At 39.4% G+C, this 22,064-nt stretch overlaps 1 protein-coding gene and 2 long non-coding RNA genes across 6 annotated transcripts in view; 1 reads left to right on the top strand and 2 right to left on the bottom strand.

Moving 5' to 3' along the window:
• The window catches only part of rgs12b (regulator of G protein signaling 12b), a 62,570-nt gene that overhangs the window by 19,279 nt on the left and 21,227 nt on the right, over nucleotides 1-22,064 (top strand). The gene's annotated exons all lie outside the window — the stretch shown is intronic.
• LOC114144491 (uncharacterized) lies at nucleotides 12,650-16,920 on the bottom strand. Its single transcript, XR_003595495.1, has 2 exons — nucleotides 14,044-16,920; nucleotides 12,650-12,749 (listed from the first exon to the last, which is right to left on the bottom strand). It is a non-coding gene; the product is annotated as an uncharacterized LOC114144491 (long non-coding RNA).
• LOC114144492 (uncharacterized) lies at nucleotides 19,143-19,779 on the bottom strand. Its single transcript, XR_003595496.1, has 2 exons — nucleotides 19,356-19,779; nucleotides 19,143-19,242 (listed from the first exon to the last, which is right to left on the bottom strand). It is a non-coding gene; the product is annotated as an uncharacterized LOC114144492 (long non-coding RNA).

The raw sequence follows: 22,064 nt of genomic DNA, 5'->3' as shown, positions 1-22,064 counted from the left end.
AGCCTTTTAAGAGGATGTACATCACATTAAAGCTGAATTCAAGGTTTTTATACGTCTCTTCTGAACCGTCAAACATCTGTTTTATGTAATGATCTTTTCAAATAGACGCTTGGTGTCTGTTTGAAAAAAATTGGTGCACCTCCAAAGCCTGATCTGAGCAAATAAATTAAAAACTCAATTTCAACCAGCTTTAATTCTTTTTAGGTATGGCGACACTCCAACTACAAGAATGAAGATACACCAAGCTTTTGAAACGTTATGGTTTAAAAACAACTTACATTTTTCCACTTAAATTTTCCATTGAGGGGTGACGGACAAAGAAGGAAGATGGAAGTAGGGCTATGACAATTAGTAGGATTACCGGTAATCAATTATTAAAATAATTGTCAACTAATTTAGCAGTTCAGTAATTCTTAACATACTCAGAGCAGCAATTGAACCAAAACTGTACTAAAAAATATCTACATTTTGTATTTAAGATAAAAAAAAAAAAAAAACTTTTGTCTGTAAAAATGTTCTATGCTCAAATCTTCAAGTGACATAGTTTTCATCTTCATCTGGTTCAAACTCTGTACAAAAAAGTGTCTTATTAAGCACCTTTTCTGTTCAATTGTTTATCGGTTAATCCAGAGAATCAATCACCCGATCAACCCTACACTATATTGATGTTAATTCAATCAGAAAGGTCTAAGCTTTTCACTTTTGGTGCTAGAAGTATTTTTTAAGCCACAGATTCATAACTTGCTATAGATAAGGAGGCATACTCTAAAGAAAGGCTGTTATTGTATTTCAGGCAATAAGATGTTTATTATCTTACTTAAAAAAAGGAATGGAATTATTACACGTCCTTATAATATTATATTAATTAGCTTTTTTTTTTTTTAGGAAAATTTATAATATTGTATGAAAAGGCAAGTCTTAAGTGATTAAATGAAAAATCTGGATAATTTGCCATTTTTATTTCTGACTAATTGTCAGAATAATTAATGAATAACCACCATCTCAACTTTGAAGTGGAAGGGTGGTAGCATCAGTTTATGGGGACGTTTTGTTGCAGGTGTGTGGTGCTCTTCTCAAAGACAGAACAAAATTCTGCCAGATTTGTTATAAAGTGGCTCAAAGAAAACATTGCTTTTTAAATTATTTTGAGGCAGAGCTGAAAAGCCGCCCTATTAGCCTGACTCAGTTACACTGGTTCTGTCTGGTGAAATGGAGTTATTCTGGCAATTATTAAATACAAATATACTTGATAATACTAATCGACCTAAAATAGGTAACATTTAGCTTTAACGTGAGAAAGTGAGAAAAAAAAATGCTGTCTTTTTCAGTCAAAATATGTGAACATCTGTTTTCACCTGTATGTTGTTTATGTTTATAATACTGTGAAAACACATTCTGTCCCTGTTGATTGCCAGTAAACGCCTCTTGACTGCTGGTTATTTATCAGCAGTCGGTGTCATTGAGTGGTGCTACATTCGCTGTTATCACCCCTGGGCCAAGTTAAGGGCAGACAGCAGGGGTGTGCGTGCGGTAGAAAGTGTTGGGGTGAGTACCTCCACTGTGTGTCAAGGCATGTTGAGGAATGCAGCCACTTTTTAACACGTAGCGCTTCCTGCAGGTAGCTGTCTTAGCTGTCAGTCTCGGTCTTTCAGAACAAATCATTGCGTCGTTCACTCAGAGCCCCCCTCCTCTTCGTCTGTTTGCTTTTTTGAGCCCCCCTCCGCCTCCCAAACATCAAAACTGTCAGTTTATTCTCCAGACATGTGTGGGGCACACTGAGCCGACAACTGAAGAGCGCTGAGGGTAACACATTCAACTTTGCGCTAATTTTGTGTGGGTGTGTGTTGCCTAATGACGAGGGGTTTTGCAGTAATGCCTACACATTTGTCTTGTGTGTGTGTGTGTGTCAGCCGGCAGCAGTGTGGGAGGAATAGAAATTATGTGAGGGTGGGTGCAAAGGCGAAGGAGGGAGGGAGTAAGGGGAGCGTGGGGGTGGGTTGAGGTAGGGAAGGGGAGACGATAGAGAGGAAAGAGGAGGAAGAGGAGAGGGAGGGATGAGAGAGAGAGAGAGCGCACGGGAGGAAAGGGGGAATCTGGTGACAGCGACATTCTGTAGCCGTTTGGACATTTGAAAACCAGCACTTAGTCTCTCCTCTCTCATACACACCCCTATTAGACAGCTAACGACAATGTTCACTTAAAAGATCTCTCACATGCGGTGCTGAGGACTACGCGTCTTCATGGAGCAGCAAACTTTTACTGAAATGCCTGCAGATCCAGTGAGTAAATGAGTTCAATATTTGTGTCTCTGTATGTTCGATTGATATGTGTTGAATTTCTTTGGCCATGTCTGTCTCACTCTCACTAAATATCTATATACATATATATGTAGGATTCAAGCTGTCTGACACAATCCTTACCATGTCCAACCACAGCAAATGATCCAAGTTTATCTCAAGATATCAATGTGTTTCTAATAGTTTGAGTTAATAACCTTTTATGTTACATGTATACAAAAAAATATATATTTTCTGTTACATTTGTTGACCTGCATTTCTTTTAATTTAATATGAACTGGATGCATTAAACTGTAGATGAGAAGCCCATCTCAGGAATGACAGATCACATGACCCGTTTGAGCCAATCATTAGGCTCTTTCTGGCTCTTTTGACTTAAAGGGACACCTGTTGATTCCTCCATTTGATCCCTCCATCATTAAAGCTGATTGATTTGGCTGTGTGAATCTATTTGTGTCTCTGTGTGTATGCTTAAGGCTTTTATACACATTGTGCCAGTAAACTGGATAAAACGCAGCAATTTTTATTGATTCTAAATCCTTGGACTGACTGATTAATATATAATGTGAAAGAATTGACTAGTGATTTGTTCTTGGTAGTTGTGGATGAATGTGCAGTTGTTTGTGGAGGGTTAAGAAGTTTTGACACTGTGGTGGTGAGCAGCTCAGGACATTATTTAACTGAACACATCTGTGAGAAAAGAGCATTCTCCCAGCCCCTTGACCCAACACACGCACACACACCCCCACAAGGGCACAGAAAACTCATTCATACCCTAAAATTATAAATAAAAACACATTCAGGCACCTAAAGATAAGAACTGCACACAAGTTTATTCCTGTGTGTGTGTTTGTTTATTCTCACTAAAGAGATTTGTGCGTGTTGTTCCTCGTGATATCACCCTGGAGCAGAGCGTGTTAGGGAGGGAAAATCAGATGATGGAACAGGATCAGTGTCGCTCCTGTACGTAAAACACCCCATGAGGCCAGGAGTCACATTTTGCATACTTCTGATTTAAAATAAATACAAATATTTTTGTTTAAACTTCTTACTAATCCTAGATTAAAGGTTTTACCACATCAGAATTGAGAAAACGTATGAGTCAGTATGTTTTACTTTTCTAGAGAACAGATTTTAGCGGTCTCATTCTATTGATTTTAGATTCCATGTCTTATTGTGGTGTTTGTACTTGGCCTACGTGATCATTATTTTACAGAGTCATCCTTTTAATTTATTTGGGTAAATTGTGACTTAGTGGATATCCAGCAGTTGCAAGGTCAGAGGTTTTATCACCATTCCTCCAAACAGTGTTAATTCTGATTCTCATAATGTCACAAATGAGTAAACTTGTTAAAACTGAACTTTTATTTTCTATCACTTTTAGAACCATTCAGACCTAAATGAGAGTAGTTTTGCTCAGTTTAAAAACAACTCCATAAAAAGTAACAAAACAATTTAACTAAATCATCAGTGCCTCACATATCACCTCCCAATCACTTTAGAATAAATGTAACTAATGTAACTTTTTGTCAGTTCTAGTTTGTTGATCGGTGTTGAGGAAATTTAATTTCTTGAGATATTAAAATGATCTTCTCTTAGCCACTCTTCAAAATGAGAAAGGCAAAAGAACATACCATTGAAGTAAGTCAGATATGTTGATCTCTAGAAGTTGGAAAATGTCTACAAGAAAAAAAAGGCTCCTGTCCAAACGTGCCCACATGTGGAGTCAGAACAGTAATTAAAAACGTTTGCATACAACTGTGACAAATTTATCTTGGCACCACTGTGGCAATGTTGGCAGGGAGTAAGATTGTGCTGCTATTCGAAAATGTTTCATTCCATAATTTCGTACATAAGATTTTGTCTAGAGATGCCATTAATGTGGATTGCCGTCTTTCTCAAAGTGTGGCTGTGAAGGAAAAGTATTTTAACCAGTCTATGATTACAATGTACAGCATTATGAAAAATAATCACATTTTTAAAGTGTATATTCTTTACCGAGCTAAAAATTCCCAGTTACAGAAAAGAGATTTTAAGACCCTGTTAGACAGAAATGATCACATACAGAGGTAATTGGGCATCAAAAAGTACTACTACCCAGCTGTGCACAGCTTCTCTTTTTTTTGCCAAGCAAAGCATGCAGTCATTAAGCATAATAGTTCTTACATGTACTGTAGTTTTGTTTTTCTTTTGGCAGAACCTTTAATAAACCACTCCTGGTGAAACACCCCACATATTTTTCTTTTTATTGGTTTTAGTAGTCATGTATATTTTAATTAGATTTTATAACTATTAGTCTGTGCTTAGCAGCAGACACTTGTAAAATCATTAGTCTGGGAAATTGGCCTCTGAATACTTTTCTGCAAGCAGTTTAGAAGCTTAGTGAACTGAAAAAATGTACTTATAAATTAAAAGTTAATGAATTTACTGAATTTATTGTTTATATGTATAACATGGATATGGCTAAGAAGTTTTTCATTCTATATTTTGTTTATTATTACATAGTTTCTGGCACTAGCATTAGGTTGATTTTAATATATAAATAGCCATCCAAAGTACTATGGATTTGAGTGGAGAAAATGTAATCTAATCTATGAAACTATGTGTTGTAATATCAAATTCTGAAATTTGATTATTAGTTTTTCTACTTTCAAACTGATAGCGTTCTCAAGCTCAAGCTCTACATTTAGTCACACATAATCAGTGTTTTAGAAGTGGTCTGTTTGATTCTGAAACTGCAAATAATCAAATGGCCAAATATTGTCAGGTGAGTTGTGTTTGAGACATACTCCGTAAGATCAGAGAAGTGTGTTCACTCTCTGAGCTCGTTTCTTCCTGTGAAGTATAAAATGTCCTGCAGAGAACTGGACGTTTTATACTGGTTCTTGCCACCTCAAGCAAAACAATAAATCTCTGCTCTTGCGGAGTGTGTGTTGCCCTTACTGACTCATTTCTCCTTTGGCACAACCTGTTGGCTCTGGTCCCCCATTTTGAGTTGACACAAACTGGTCTGCTAATCTTGCCAGAATTTTTAGGCTATTTACCATTTCCAAATTTTACTTACGGTATGCTTTTTCAGATAATAACTCTGCTAAATGTGGTTGACGGAACATATTATTGACTGCATGTTGGTCATTCAAAAAATATGTTTTCTTAAAGGTTGTTCCAATGTGACTCAGTGTTATGGGTCAATCAGATTCTATGGCTTGGGGGAATATTTGGAAAACGGTGTGATTTTAAGGAAGTCCTGTTATTAATTATGAAAATGTATACCTTCCTTAACATTTATGGTTTAAATTCTTTGGCCAAATGTGGAATGTGTTGTACTCTGCCAGGTGTACTCTGTTTTATAACATGTCTGAAAACATAAAAGAAAACATATAAAAAGAAACACCCAATCATTCTTGCAAACAGTATGGGAACAGTTGCTTGAGTGCATTTGCCAAAACAATGAGATCCTGATCTTATTACTTTCAAATAACAATGTGGAAGCTGTACTCACACCAGATTCAGCCAACAAATTTAGTTAATCTACAGTCTAAAATAAACTAAGATTCACTGAAAAACTAAGACTGCAACTACATTATTAACAGATTATTAACATTATTAAAAAAGATAAACCAGCTATACCTCAGTCTTATAAATACAGTTTTCAACTGTGTTTATCTTATTTTACCATGGTTTTATTTTACATTGAAGATACAGTACATTATAATTTATGTTAGTATGTAAACTTGACACAGCCTATTGTGGATGGTCTTAATAAATACCTGAAAAACATTGAAAGAAGTCCTGCACGTAAGTTTATTTTATTCTGTATTGCACTTTGAAGCCTTTGGCAGAAATAACCCAAATACATTTCACACTAATTCTTTCAGTCTATTTGGATTATTATCTCAATAAACCAGAAAACTTCATTCACCAGATCTTTTTTTCTATCTGTTAAAATATTTTGCATCTGGTTGAAAAAAAACTATCCTTTAGCAGCTCTGATTCTACATTTTTTTAATTGCAATTTTAAAAAATTAATAATAACCTGAAAACCTTCTACATATCAACATTAGCTTTTATTCTTCTTCTATTACAGGGTTTTAAACTCTGATCCACAAGCACCAATGTCCAACAACATTTTTGGTGTCATTGCTTCCACCTACCTGAATGAAATGCTTGAATTACCTCCTCAGCATGTCATGAGGTTCTGTGGAAGCACTTTAATGACCCAATCATTTGATTCAGATCTGTTAAAGCAGGTAATCATTGGCCCTAGAGGACAGTGGTTTCACCCCCATGCTCTTCTCAAGCCGATGCTCCACTTTAGTAACAACAGCAGGGGGCAGTGTTTGGTTTTACTGTCTTATACAGACATAAAATAAATAGGACGTTGACTATCCACCTCTGCGGTGAAAAATGTTTCTTCAATTATATTTGAAGAAACCAAAAGGAAATGTCTCAGTTTTAGATTTTTCTCTTACTGTAATAACAAATAAATGCTAATTTCTCCACTATTGTCACAACGTTTCTGTGGTATTTAGAGTCCTTAAGTTTAGTTCTTGATGCTGCATTATTTTAAAGTGTGGTATTTTCTGCACGGTTCCTCTTTTATAGGCATTAAGTTTAAATTATTTGCGATTTTTTTCATGAAATACCTATGTTCCTTGTTGTAAAATTGATAATTAGAAACAATATAACTATTAACTTAGTATACAAAGATGCTCTAAACCCTGGCAGATTAAATAATACTCATATCTGACTTAACATTTATTTAATAAACATTTTTTGAAAAATTTACAAAAATGGAAATTTAGGTCAGGTGTACGACAATATAAGGTAGCAACTTGTACTATGCATTCAAAGTGTGTTTCTCTGTTTTCAGGAGATGGTAGCAAATCGAGACCAAGCACAGATTTATTTATTTTTTTTTATAAATGTTTACTTTTTTGTGTTGAACTGGTTTGCCTGAAGTCCATGATATAGTAGACATTCACACAACATTTGGTTTAATGACACTAGATGAACTGAACTCTTTGTTTGTCTCTCAACCCCTTTACATACCATCATTTCAGCTAACCCTGTTTACACTCCTCATATGTTTTGTGACATTGTACCCTTTCTTATGTTTTTCTGCACTGACAAATGTGTGTTGCGGTTAGTTTGAGCTCATGTAATTACAGTATTCATCACGGTTCTCCTAAATCCATTGCTCACACACCAAGAGGTGTGAGCAATCAGTTTTCTGAAAGAATTTTAGCTGTGTGGTTTTCCCAGATTCTGTGGTGATTTCGGGTGTGCAGGCTGAGCTGAACCAGCTCTGACGTACTGAGTATCAAGGCTCCACTGGACTTTCCCCTTAAGAACAGCAGCTCCTGCTAATTAGTGCTTTGGCAGCTGCTTTCGCCTTAGTTTTTGTGTGTGTGCATATTGGTTGTCGGAGGGGTGCCGAGTGCTGGAACCATCCCTGATGTTGCTAAGATACGGGGACGTGAAAGGCTAGCATTAACTTTAGCGACACTATGGCACAGCATTTGAAATACCTCAAGCTCTGATGGGGTTTTTGGTGGTAAAAAGAAGGCAGAAAATATCAGTTCATTTCTGCAATTTGTCCTTAAAATTACTGAAATTATTAGAATAAATTGTTAATGAGATCATACTTAAGGTTTTTTTTCATTCAGTTCCTAATTATTTATGACACCAGATCTGAACTTTGTAACATACACCATTTAAAGGCCTGTCTGCTCTGCTTAGAGTGAATCTGAGTGGAGGCTCTAGTACTTGGCATGTGGGTACACTTCCCAGAAAAATAAGATTTCACCAGACACTTCAAAGGAATTGTGTGCATCAATACACACTAGAACCGAAAATTTTGACTTGTCTACTTGCAACTTCAGCATAGTTGACCTGGCACTACAAAGTCACCGCAAGGGGAAAACATGACAGATTCACAAAACTGTAAAAAATGTTGCTGCTGAAAGGTGATTTTATTTTTCTGTCCTTTATGGGTTTTTCTTTAATTGGCTCCCAGCCTCTGCTGAAGAAAAGCATCACCATAGCAGGTGATGCTATGTCATCTTCATGTTTCACAGCAGGAAGTTTCACAGAGTTTTGTGCTCTGTTCACCTACAAAACCAAATAACACTAAAATGATTGACAGATTTTCTCACCTGATCTATGGGGTTTCTGCAGAGAAGCCTCTTGGCTGCTTCTCTGATTAATGCTCTCCCTGCCTGACGCTTGACTTAATTAATTTGAATTTTAAGGTATCAGAGTAATGGAGGGTGAACCCAAATGCAAGCCACACTTTCTACGTTTAATTGGTAACACCTTTTAAAGTCTTCTAGTAAGCCTGTTGCAATAAGCAATAAATCAATTGATAAATTAAAACAAGTTTGATAATTTCCATGTGCATGATTGTTTGATTTTCTCGTCTCTGACTGGATGACAAAAGGCTTCAGTCTGGTCCTTCAGTCTCAACTAGGCCCTTTTTTGAGGGTAATTTTGTTTACGGAAACTTCAATATCCATTTTATTTGTTGATCCATGTGTATTTTTTTATTTATTTATTTTGAATTTTTAAAATGTCTTCAAGTTCCAGTGTTAAATGTTCATTAGAAATTGGAAATTAAAGTTTATTGGTCTTTGGGGGAGGTGGACTTGCATTATTATGCCATTACCATTATATTACTTGAAAATGTTCTCAAAACAACATTTGTGCTTTTTATGTGAAAAAACAAAAACTCTTTTTTTCTAATTTTTCTAAGTTATTCTTCTTTTTTTACCTTGCAATTTGTAGGCTAGACATGAACTTGAGGCTGTATGCACCACTTCGGTCTTTGTGTGTATGTTCTGAAGTGTGGTGCGGTGTCCTGTGAAGTGCCTTTGTTTGCTTTGGTTGACCTTTAGCAAAACCTCCTGAATTAATTTCCATCAAGCTGTCCTCTCGTCTCATCGTCTTTTGAAGATTTTCTCAGAAATGAGTCATATTTATATTTTTTTTATTTCACACACACACAAAATAAATCTACACATAGTTGAAAATGATCTTACCTGAACACATTTTCATGTGATTTGAAGTGGGAGGAAGAGGAGAAGGGTGGAGAAGGAAAAACCATGCTGCCTTGTGATTGGCAGGCTGACCTTTGTTCCCTCCCCTTCTTGTGCCCAATGGGGGCGTTTCACTATGGAAACTGAGCCCTTCGTGTGTGTGCGCATCTACCAGAGAATGGAACTTGTCAGCTCAGTGTGTGAAGGAGTGTGTGTGTGAGTGAAACAGACGGAAACAACCGCTCTAATTAGACACATTAAACATCAGTGATTTACAGCCCGTTTATTTTAAACAGCTTCTGCTGATTAGTTAAGCAGTTCTGAGGGCACAGTGGCACTGAGGCATGTCTCCATCCATGCCGGTCGTCTCCCCGGGCTTCCTGTTGTAGATTCCTCCTGAAGACACTCCGTTTGTGCAAGTGTGGCTCAGATATGTAAACTGAACACTCGGTGGGTTTCCTCCTCTTTGAGAGGAGAACAGGATGAGCCTGAGGAAGAGGCTCTCCTTCAAGCGCGTCTGGAACTTTAATACTGTGAGTACTGCACATACAAACCCAGAGCGTGAGAAAGTGCTTAACTTGTTATCCTTTTTTGTCAGTGTTGCTTCAAGTAGACAAGTAAATCTCAACTAAAACTTTGCTTCTTTGCTTTAGTACAGTTTAGTCTGTTTTGTGTAAAGTTAATGAGAAACTACAAAAATGTCACTCTTTGCATGCCAGTGTTACTCTGTTTACTGTGCGTGAGAAAGAAGGGGACAAATGCAGAAAACTGTGAACTATTTACTTCTGCAAAGTGTAGGAGATGCAGAGAAAGGGAATTCCACTGACTTCATCCTGAGGAGAGGGAAAAAAAGAAAAAAAAAACAGTAATGGATTCTTTGGGTGGAAAAGAACAGAGGTTCTCCTATTGTTTTTTGAGAAAATTGATGCGGTGGTGTAAGGTGGTGCAAGAGATTCATTTCAAAGGTAAAATGAGTCTAAAAGAGAGGCAAACACAACTTAGCCCCAGGCACTTTTTGTCTTTCTCTTCAAGCCAGATGTTTTCTGCAACAGAGAAACTGAGAAGAGAAACTAAGGCAAAGAAAGTGGGAGCTTCTTTTTTCCTTCCTGCAAAGGCTTCTCTTTTATATGTGTGTTTGACCCTGCGGCACAAACAACTTTAAGACAATGAAAAGATGGTTTGAGTGACTCATTTTTAATACATTTCCTCTCATCCAGGATGTCGTCCGTCAGCTGTAAGCCTTTCAGGCAGATGTGCTCAATCAGATTTGCTTTGTGTTTGCATCTTGTTTGCTGCTCTGTCTGTTTTAGGCACCAGCCCAAGTATAACAGACATTTCTCACTGGCTCAGACTCTGAGTCACATCTCCTGTGTCTCTCTGTTGTAAGGAAAAACCATTATCTGAATTCCTCCCTGTCAATGAGGGTAGGTATCGATTCGTGAGCTGCGGGGATTTCTGGGCTCACCTCAGTCTTTCATAGAGAATGTCACCGTTTAGGAACTATTGATGTTTCTACTGCTCTTCTTGTCCGGCACATTTCATGTATTAACACCTGAGCCACATCATTCGTCTCACTTTTGATTATTAGAACCAAATCCTCTTTTTCATGCCACCATTTCTGTGTCGAGGCGTTCTAAAGCCAAGCAGCTCCACCGTTGCCAGTCTTGGCAGGATGACTACAGCCTTTTCAATGGCAGCCACTATTCCACCTCATATTCAAAAGTAAACACACAGGCACACACTCGCTCAGACCGTTGGTCCTCCAGCTTCCTCTTCTGCTGTAAGTGTGTGTGGGAATCAGTGTGTTACCTTTTAGGGACTGTGTATGCAAGCTACTTGTTGGGTTATAGGTGTGGCCTCCTTGCAGTGATGCCGCTGTTTACAGACTTTTAAGATATGTTGATGCTCTTTCATATTTCAATCATCTTTCACTGGAGCAGTTCAATCTGGGAAAAGCTCATGCCTTACCAAAGGTGGCAGCTCAGAGAAGTGTTGGAGCCAGGGGTAAGCTCCTGTGGTGCAAACAGTGTTGTCTTTGTGTGTGGGAGTGTGTAAGTTGTTTTATCCATCACAGTCTCCAATACTGATAAACATTTCTGTTTTTGAAGTGTTAGTGCTCTCTCATTGTCTCATCCCCTAATACAGACTGTCCTTTTCCATCATCCACCAAAACGAGGCATGTTCTGGAAACTCAAGATTGCTTAACAATGGCTTTAAACTATTAATATTATGGTAGCTGTCAGAGTAACAGATGTGAGATGTACTCATGTTTTCTAAACCTGGAGTTTAAGCTGCATAACAGCTAATGAAGGAGCTGTACACACAGGGACTAACCACTCGCTGCAAATTTTAGCACCAAACCTGAGTTGAACAGGCCAAGCTTGTGGCTTAACGGGATAATTTTATGACTAGACAATTGGAAACAAAAGGAACATGTAATCAAATAGGATTTAACTCGAAGAAAGAAAAACAGGACAGGACCTTTCCTTTCAGGACACACAAACTACAGTGGATAACAGATTAACAGTATGTCCAGGCACATAGATTTAGTGTTGATATTGATTTTTTTTTACGTGAACTTAACATTATAATTCAGGGTCTAGAGGTAAGGTTTTGTTCAAGTTTAAAAGTAGTCATTATCTTTCTGCAGTATCTTAGCTCTCTTGGTTTCTTCTCTTAGAATTTATGGAGATTAGTTGGAAACTAAAACTACCAGCCAATAAACATCATGACTAAAGATGAACTTCTGTATTACAACTATAAACTATAAAGCATAGTGGTTTTTGCTTATTTATGGATCATTAACCCTTTCTTGATGTTTTATTATTATTGTGTATTATATTTTCTAGCATAATTTTGGTCTGATAAAGAAATAATAAATTTTTTTTAACAAAATGTAGATATCCTAATTTGATCTCACCAGAATCAACTTGAATATCAATGTGTGAAGAATATGTGTATTGTGTATTGTTGACACAGCGTCACCACAGGTGAGGCACAGTACTGCATTGCCTCAACCCAGACATCTTCCATGCATTTCAACAGGCATTGTGTTAATTCAGTGACTTTGACCGTAATGCTGTTGGTATCACCAATAAAAAAGCAAATCTATGAAAAATTAAGTGGAGGTCTCATCATTTTAGCATCTATTTTACTTCTGATGTACTGTAATGAAGAGATCTTCATTACTGGGACTATTTTACTGAAATCACTGTATTGCATTTTTAAAGTATTTTTGCACTTTATTAACAAGCACTTTATTTAGCACTGCACTTTAAGCATAGATTTGCACATCAGTAACAATTTGCACACAAGAAGTTTTAATTGTATTTATTGAGTATTTTTAGACATTAGCATGTAGCCTTTTGTTCTGGGCTCTGCACAGCTGCTCCTCATTGACGAGTGAGGTGGTTGCCTGTGGAGGGAGGATAATTGTTACTCAGAGCAATGAGCTACTAGTGGGTAAAACTGAGCAAATGCGTTGTGCATAGTGATGTTACGTGATGTGCCGAGGCTTCGAGGCGTGTGTCGAGTAATGGAGGGGGCGTTTCCGTAAAGCGCGTATCGAGGCTTGCTTCATTTAGGGGAGGAGCCGAAAACGATGACGTCCGAAGCCTCGCTGCCTGGCTGTACCACGTGACTGCTTCGGAAAGTGGCTCAGATGTTGGCGTGGGGTTTGACAGCTTTAGAAACCCCACAGGCTCCATTCAAAATGTGGGTTGTTGTAGGCGAGTTGCGGTCAGTTGAGAGAGTGGATAGAGTTTTGATAGCAGAGTTTGGATAGTGGTTATTTAGTTTGAGACAGTTAGTTTGGTGTTTGGAGAGTTTAGGAGCGATAGATAGATAGATAGATAGATAGATAGATAGATAGATAGATAGATAGATAGATAGAGATTTAGGAGCGTGAGGACAGGATAGGAGTATGATGGAGCCGGTGAGAAAGAGGAGGATTTCCCCTATGTGGGAACATTTTGATTTGATAAGCCCTAACAAGGTAAGGTGAACTGAACATTTGCAGATGCATTAGGTTTGCTTATGAGGAACTGTATTTTTCACTGTTTCTTATTTTCTGTAAAGGTGAGGTGTTTATTGTGCTCCAAGAAGTTGGGGTACAATAATAACACCTCATCCATGTAGTGTCAAAAAAGAGAAATCGTTTGAAACCAAAAACTGTGGAGAAATTGTTGTTTCTTAATAAAAATGCATGAAATCATCCAGGTTACACAAGCATTAGCCTATTCACTGCCCCTCCCTAGTTCCACAAGCACTTTCACTGTCCTCTGCCTGATTAAGCCCAGGCCATTTTTCTAGAGTCACAGAAAAACTTTATTACACAACATGCCATATCACATGACACTACTATTTTGGGAATAATTACACACAGAGAATACATTCAAACAATATTTTATTATACACATATGTGTATACATAATTTATGTAGACAAATGATTTCGTCCTACACCTTTTGTGAAGTCATTCCCAAGAGCCATAATAGACAAAAATTCAATGCATCACACGTATTAAGATACAGCTGGCTGTGATTATACACCTGGCCAGTAGGTGGTTTCGTGTGCACATGAAGCCTCAAGAAATGAACCCTTTCTCGAACCAGTTGGCTCAAGTGGTTCAATGCCTCATGAGGCTTCATCTCACCATCACTAGTTGTGCATAATCTGTTGGGTGTGGAGTGCTAATGTAGAATGACTCACCTGTCTTTTCTGTGTCCTCTCCAGGGTGTTTGGACAAATACTGCCCCGGGGGTCCAGACACCATATATAGTCTCCGGGAGAGGCCATTGAAAAGTGTGGGGGGGGGAATTGTTTATGGGTTTTGTGGTGTTTCATTTGGTGTAATGATAAAACATAAAATATTTATAAAAAGTAAATGGAAATGTTTATATTTAGTAAAAGGTATTTTAATTAAATAAGTGGATATTGATGAATTGAGATTCCCCTGTGAATTAAAGGTGGTTTGATCCGTCACAGCTGGGACTATTTAAGACTGCAGTTTTCACCTGTGAAGTGTTGGTTGATGTTGTGTGAAGAATAAAACCACTGCTGTTTTCCACCTGACTCTGCCTCAACGCTTCATCGTCACTGTAAAATCCTACCGCGAACGGCTACCTTGTTACAAGTGGTGTCAGAAGTGTGCCATTCATGCCACAGTGAGAAGATGATGACCAGAGGTGGTAAAAAGCTAGGCCACGAGGGAGAGCCTGATGAAGGAGCTGGAGCTTCCTCTGAAATGGAGACCATGGCAGCGACCAACCCTGAAGATAAGTTGGAGGAACTGACAGTGTTGGTGAAAGCTATTATGCGGTCTCAAGCGGCTAGAGACCTGAAGATTGATAAAGATTTTTCCCGCCAGGAGCAAAGGTGGAAAAGCATACAGCATCAATTTCAACAAATGCAGCTTCAAGTGCATGCTGTACTTGAAAGACCTGATGTATCAGAAGCACATGTTCAACCCACAACAGCTGAAGCACATGAAGAAGAATCAGATGGTGGTGATGTCCAGGTAGCTCATGGTTCCAGGTCCAAAATTGAACCAAGATTTCTTCCCTTATCCACGGATGACGACATTGAGCATTTTCTGATGACGTTCGAGAGGATGGCCCAGGTGTGTCGTTGGTCTAGAGATGAGTGGGCGGTCCGTCTTGTTCCTCTGCTGACAGGCAAGGCCCGCACAGCCTATGTTCTAATGGATATGGCTGACTCTGAGAACTATGACAACGTGAAAGAGGCAATTCTGGCAAAATATGAAATCACTGCTGACACTTATCGACGCCGCTTCAGATGCCTGAAGATTGAACCAGGTGAGACGCCACGTGAACTTTATGTGCGATTGAAAGACTTGTTTTCAAGATGGATTAAACCTGATAAATTTACTGTGCAAGAAATATCTGAGCAGATAATTCTGGAGCAGTTTCTAAGAATGGTTAATCCAGAGTTGGAGATCTGGATACGTGAGCGTGACCCGAAGACGGCAAAAGAAGCAGCTGCTCTTGCGGAGGTCTTCACATCAGCCAGGAAGGGGAGCAAGAGCACCTATTTTGGCCGAGAGACTCACTATGCCCTATCAAGTAAGTCCACTGGGGGTGAACAGGGCTCTGGTCAAAGTCAGACTAGAAATGTTTCTAGTTCAAAGCAGTTCCCTTCCCAAAGACCTCCCAATGTTAAAAAGTCATTTCCCAAGTCTTCAGTCAAAGATATTAGATGTTACAACTGTAATGACTTTGGCCATACACAACACTTCTGCCCCACCCTTAAATCAAAGCCATCACTTTTGTGTTCAGTTCCAAGACCAGCTATTGAGGCTGTAGAAAAGAAAGTGTGCACTGTTTCTGTTCTAGTTAATGGGCAGAAAGAAGAAGCTTTGCTTGATTCTGGGTGCTTCCAGTCTCTAGTGCGTGCTAGCTTACTCTCAGAAGAAAAGCTAAGTGGGGTGGGGGTTAAAATAAGCTGTGTACATGGAGATGAACATGTCTACCCTAGTGCTGAGGTGTATTTGACAGTGGGAGGTCAAACATACCTGGTACAAGTAGCTGTAGTTCCCTCTTTGCCATACTCAGTTATACTTGGTAATGATATTCCCACTCTCTTTGACCTTATTCACCAGTCAGACTATGAACCCCAAGTGCTTACCAACAGAGATACAGGGGATTTATGTCCTACATCTGATATACCAGTAGAACCATTGAAACCTTGCAATGTAGTCACAAGAGCTCAAAGTTCAAAGACGGTGTTGGAAGAGCTGCCCTTTTTTGGGGAGTCTCTGGAAACAAGGCTAGGAAAAACTAAAAAGTCAAAAGCTCAGAAAAGAAGGGAGAAATTCAAAGGCTCAGGTGATGAAGGGATAGAACAGTTGTCTAAGCCAAATAACTTGTTTGAGTTTGACATTCCCTCAGATTTAGGTGCACTACAGAGAGATGATCCTACTTTAAAACCTTGGTTTGAAAAAGTAACTGGATTGGGAGGAACTAATCAGCGCCGGTTAGACTTCCTGGAAGATGCGGTGTACATAATCAAGGGAGGTATTTTATATCAGAAGAAGGGACAGTGTAAAACATTAGCCCTTCCACAACAGTTCAGGCACAAAGTTATGGAGCTGGGCCACTCAATTCCGTGGGCAGGTCATATGGCTTTTCATAAAACGCTGAGTAGAATCAGTAGCCGGTTTGTTTGGCCAGGAATGTATACCCAGATTTCTAAATTTTGTAGTTCCTGTGAAAAATGTCAGTTGACTTCAGGCAGAGGAGTAGCACGAGCCCGGCTACAACCGCTGCCAATTATTGAAACACCTTTTGAAAGGCTCGGCATGGATATTGTGGGCCCATTAGAAAGGAGCTCGACAGGTTACCGTTATATATTGGTGATATGTGACTATGCTACACGGTACCCTGAAGCTTTTCCTCTCAGATCCATTAAAGCCCGACATGTTGCTAATTGTCTCCTGCAGTTTTTCTCTAGAGTAGGAATACCAAGAGAAATTCTCACAGATTGTGGGACAAACTTTTTGTCCAAACTATTGCAGCAGGTTTATAAATTATTAGGGATTAAGGGACTTAAGACCACCCCTTACCACCCCCAAACAGACGGGCTAGTGGAAAGATATAATCAGACTCTCAAAAATATGCTGCACAAGTTTGTCTCTGACACAGGTGCTGACTGGGACCAATGGCTGCCGTACCTGTTATTTGCTTACCGGGAGGTACCACAAGTGTCCACAGGTTTCTCACCCTTCGAACTATTGTATGGGCGTCAAGTGAGAGGTCCGCTGGATCTACTGAAGGACTGTTGGGAAGACGCTAAGCCAGAGGGGGAAAACATTGCAGCATATGTCATCAACATGAGAGAGCGATTGCAGGAAATGGCATCTTTTGCACAGGACAACATGAAAGCAGCTCAACAACATCAAAAGACATGGTACGATCAGAAGGCCAGAGACAGAGTCTTCTTGCCAGGACAGAAGGTTCTGTTACTGCTTCCTACCAGCGACAACAAGCTGCTGACAAAATGGCATGGACCATATGAGATCACCAAACAAGTGAGTAAAGTGGTTTATGAACTGTACATGCCGGAAAGAGCTAAAAAACATCAGACCTTTCATGTCAACTTGTTGAAAGAGTTCCACAGCCGACAAGAGCCTGTGCACCAGGAGCTATTTGTGAGAGCAGTTGAGGATGAGGAGGTGACTGAAAGATTTTTTCCAACTAGCATGTCAGACTGTGCTTTGGTTGACATTTCTCATCTGTCCCCTACTAAGCAGGACAAAATCAAACCTCTCTTGGACCCTCAGCTCTTTCAAGAAGTTCCAGGATTTACATCACTGGTTCAACACAAGATTCGGCTGAAAGAAGATGCACCGAGTCGTCAAAAGAGCTATCGCATACCAGAGCGGTTGGTTCCAGTACTGGAAAAAGAATTAAAGCTGATGCGGGATTTGGGTATAATTGAAGAGTCTAGTAGTGAGTGGTGCAGCCCGATTGTGTTGGTACCGAAGAAAGATGGCTCCCTGAGATTTTGCATAGATTTTAGATATTTAAATGCTGTGTCCAACTTTGACCCGTACCCGATGCCCAGGGTGGACGACCTACTGGAGAAAGTCGGTTCAGCAAGCTACATCACAACGCTGGATCTGTGCAAAGGATACTGGCAAGTGCCGTTGGCACCAGAGGCAAGAGAGCTGACCGCCTTTAAAACTCCTTTTGGTATGTACCAATTTAGAGTCATGCCATTTGGGCTACAGGGTGCCCCAGCAACATTCCAACGTTTAATGGATCATGTACTGAGAGATGTTTCAGCATTTTCTGCAGCATATTTAGACGATGTTGTGGTGTATAGCCAGTCCTGGGAGGAGCATCTGATTCACCTGCAGGAGGTCCTACACCGCATCAGGCTGGCTGGACTGACTGTTAACCCAAAGAAGTGTAATGTAGTCCAGAGAGAAGTGGAGTACTTAGGTTTTGTCATTGGATTTGGGAAAATAAAGCCTCAAGTGGGGAAGCTGGACGCAATCCATTCCTTCCCGGTTCCAACTACAAAGAAGAAGGTGAGAGGATTTCTTGGTTTGGTGGGCTGGTACCGAAAATTCATACCTTCTTTTGCCGAACGAGCAGCTGTACTGAACCATCTAACAAAGGGTGCAGCCCCCAACAAAGTGTGCTGGACAGAAGATTGTGATCGAGCCTTCAAAGATCTCAAGCAAGCGGTATGTACTCATCCTGTTTTGCACACACCAGACTTCACTAAGCCATTCATCTTACAAACAGATGCTTCGGGAGTGGGACTTGGAGCTGTCCTTCTACAAGAGGTGGACGGTGAAAGAAGACCTGTGGTGTTTCTGAGTCGGAAGCTGCTTGACAGGGAGACGAGATATTCAACAGTGGAAAAGGAGTGCTTGGCCATGAAGTGGGCTATTGAGGCCGTGAGGTATTATCTTTTGGGACGTCACTTTATTCTAGAGACGGACCATCGTGCCCTCCAGTGGTTGAGACGAATGAGGGATGCCAACGCCCGTATCGCTGGATGGTACTTGTCACTGCAGCCATTTGACTTCACAGTCCAGTACAAGCCAGGGAACTCTAATGTGGTTGCTGACTGTTTATCCAGAGTGTCAGAGGACTGAGGTACTGTGCTTTTAAGAGAGGAGGGAGGAAATGTAATGAAGAGATCTTCATTACTGGGACTATTTTACTGAAATCACTGTATTGCATTTTTAAAGTATTTTTGCACTTTATTAACAAGCACTTTATTTAGCACTGCACTTTAAGCATAGATTTGCACATCAGTAACAATTTGCACACAAGAAGTTTTAATTGTATTTATTGAGTATTTTTAGACATTAGCATGTAGCCTTTTGTTCTGGGCTCTGCACAGCTGCTCCTCATTGACGAGTGAGGTGGTTGCCTGTGGAGGGAGGATAATTGTTACTCAGAGCAATGAGCTACTAGTGGGTAAAACTGAGCAAATGCGTTGTGCATAATCTGTTGGGTGTGGAGTGCTAATGTAGAGTGACTCACCTGTCTTTTCTGTGTCCTCTCCAGGGTGTTTGGACAAATACTGCCCCGGGGGTCCAGACACCATATATAGTCTCCGGGAGAGGCCATTGAAAAGTGTGGGGGGGGGAATTGTTTATGGGTTTTGTGGTGTTTCATTTGGTGTAATGATAAAACATAAAATATTTATAAAAAGTAAATGGAAATGTTTATATTTAGTAAAAGGTATTTTAATTAAATAAGTGGATATTGATGAATTGAGATTCCCCTGTGAATTAAAGGTGGTTTGATCCGTCACAGCTGGGACTATTTAAGACTGCAGTTTTCACCTGTGAAGTGTTGGTTGATGTTGTGTGAAGAATAAAACCACTGCTGTTTTCCACCTGACTCTGCCTCAACGCTTCATCGTCACTGTAAAATCCTACCGCGAACGGCTACCTTGTTACATGTACCTATTTTACTTTTCATAATTAAACTTCCCCTGAACACGTCACTGCAACCAATCAGTTATAAAGATTAGAGGGCAATTACTTTCTTTCCCCCCCTAAATTAGAGATTTATCTGTCAGTCGCATTATATAATTACTCTGGTTAACTTTATTTGACAACAGTTTGCTACCGCAGCAATTTGAATCTCCTCACTGAACAAATGAAGCGTTATCATATTCTATGAAGACATCCGACACTGCAGCCAAGTTTGAATCCACAGAATTTGTTTCCAGACACATTTTGATTTTGTACCAAGAAAACTTTCATCTCATTAGCAAAGAGTTCTTTGTAGATTTTTAACTTCATTCAGACTCTACTGACAACGCCTTTTAGCATATGAACAAACAAGTGCCATCTGGTATATGTGGAAAGTCAACAACTTGTGTTTAAGACTGTAACTGATCTTCATTTTAAGTAGTATTCTAGACTTACTGAAATTCTCATATCAGATGATAAGTAGTTTTTTTCTGTTTTATCACAGATGTGCTAGAAATAGATGTATTTCTATTGGTGTTATAACACATCTATATAGCCTACCTCACTTTATATGTAGGTCTTGAGGAGATTCATTTGAAGAGGGAATGTCTGGAAAACCCCAGTTATTCTCTGGGTTGTCAGGAATGACCAGGACCTGCCAAAAGAGGAGGGAAACACAGGCTGGAGTGACTGAGGAAACACAGTCACTCTGGCCTGTGTTTCACTGGAATGGTTAGAAGGAATCTATGGTAATATGAGATGGAGAAAGGAAGAAAAAGTGAGATTATTAAAAATGGAGTGGGGGTGGGGGACAAATAAAAAAAATGGGGAAGAGGGAAAATACCGTGCAAAGGAATTGGGTGATGAAAGTTGAGAAGAGCAGACTTAAGGTCTCAACCTTGGGCCAAACTTTCCCAACATACAGTCCGTCTGGAAGTGATCACTGTTAAAAAATGAATACGCACACATAGACCCCACATACAAAAAATTCACAACTTTACCAGATGTCAGGCATATGATTCAGTAGTTTAGCCCACAGAGAACTCCTCACTCACTCTAATGATGCAAAGAGGCTGATATTTGGAGAGATGTGAGAAATGTGAGGTTAGATCAGTGAAAAGAGCAGTTAACACACTTCTGCCCCTGTTATTAAGCTGTTCCTGTCTGTTCGTTCAGCCACACTGACTTCGTGTTCAGACACATCGGATCTTTTTCTCCTGCAGGGACACACAAATGTCTAATCCCACTGACCAAAACCGTGCCATCTGGACCAGTCAGAGTAGCTCAAGACAAGATCTGGACAGTATGTAGATGAGCCAAAGCAGCACATATGCTGCAGCAAGAGGTCAAATATAATGAGACTTGCTTTAGTCAGTTATTCCAGGGAGAGATCTGATAAATAGTAAAAATATAACTTAATTTACAGTGATATTAAAAAGGATTCTCAGATTACATCGCATTGGCAATTAAAGACTCATTTTGCTGTTATTTTTAAATCTGAACGTTTTACTAATTTTCTGTCCACCTTACTCAAACAATCTGAACCTAAATAAACAAGAAGAGTTGGAAAAAGTATAAAAGGAGTTAAAGAAAGCTCTATAGCTGGTGATGAATGACGCAGAATCTGAGTGACATATCTACTGGATTCTAACTATCTGTCAATTACGTGTAAATCTCAATAAATTAATTTGGATGATTACAGTTTACATCGAATGAAAACCCACATTTTAGCCTGATGCAGTCATGAGGAACTCTGTCGACTCGTTTGAAACCCTCCATGAGGAAAATAAGTCAGTTTTTGTTTTCTGAAGAATCTGGTTGTTCACAAAGGGCTGTCTCCATGTACATTAATAGAAAGTTGAGTAGAAGGAGAAACACACAGGTACAGCTGTTCATTGTTTTATGAATCTATGTAATAAACATGTTTCACATTTTAAACGGAATTACCGGTACTGGCATAAAATAATTTTTTAGTAATAATCTAAATCATTAAGAGGCATTGTTTTGACAATGCAAAGTCATTCCCACAGGACATGGCTGGTTCCATTGCCAATTAAAGAAAAGCCAGAAACACCATAAGAAAAAGGCTCACCCTTGACAGAGTTGCTTATTTTAAAAAGTTTTGTCATGTGTAGACATAGCATGGCTTCGTTGTTTGAGTTCAGGAGGCTCTTTGTTCGTGGGTGAGTCATGGGTATTCATTAACTACGGAGTCCTGATGCTTAATGTAAACTCAGATTTCCACTTGATTGTATCAGTGAACAGGCAG

Source organism: Xiphophorus couchianus, chromosome 5 (assembly GCF_001444195.1).
Source record: "Xiphophorus couchianus chromosome 5, X_couchianus-1.0, whole genome shotgun sequence".
NCBI lineage: Eukaryota > Metazoa > Chordata > Actinopteri > Cyprinodontiformes > Poeciliidae > Xiphophorus > Xiphophorus couchianus.
This window is presented reverse-complemented; position numbering and strand designations above follow the sequence as displayed.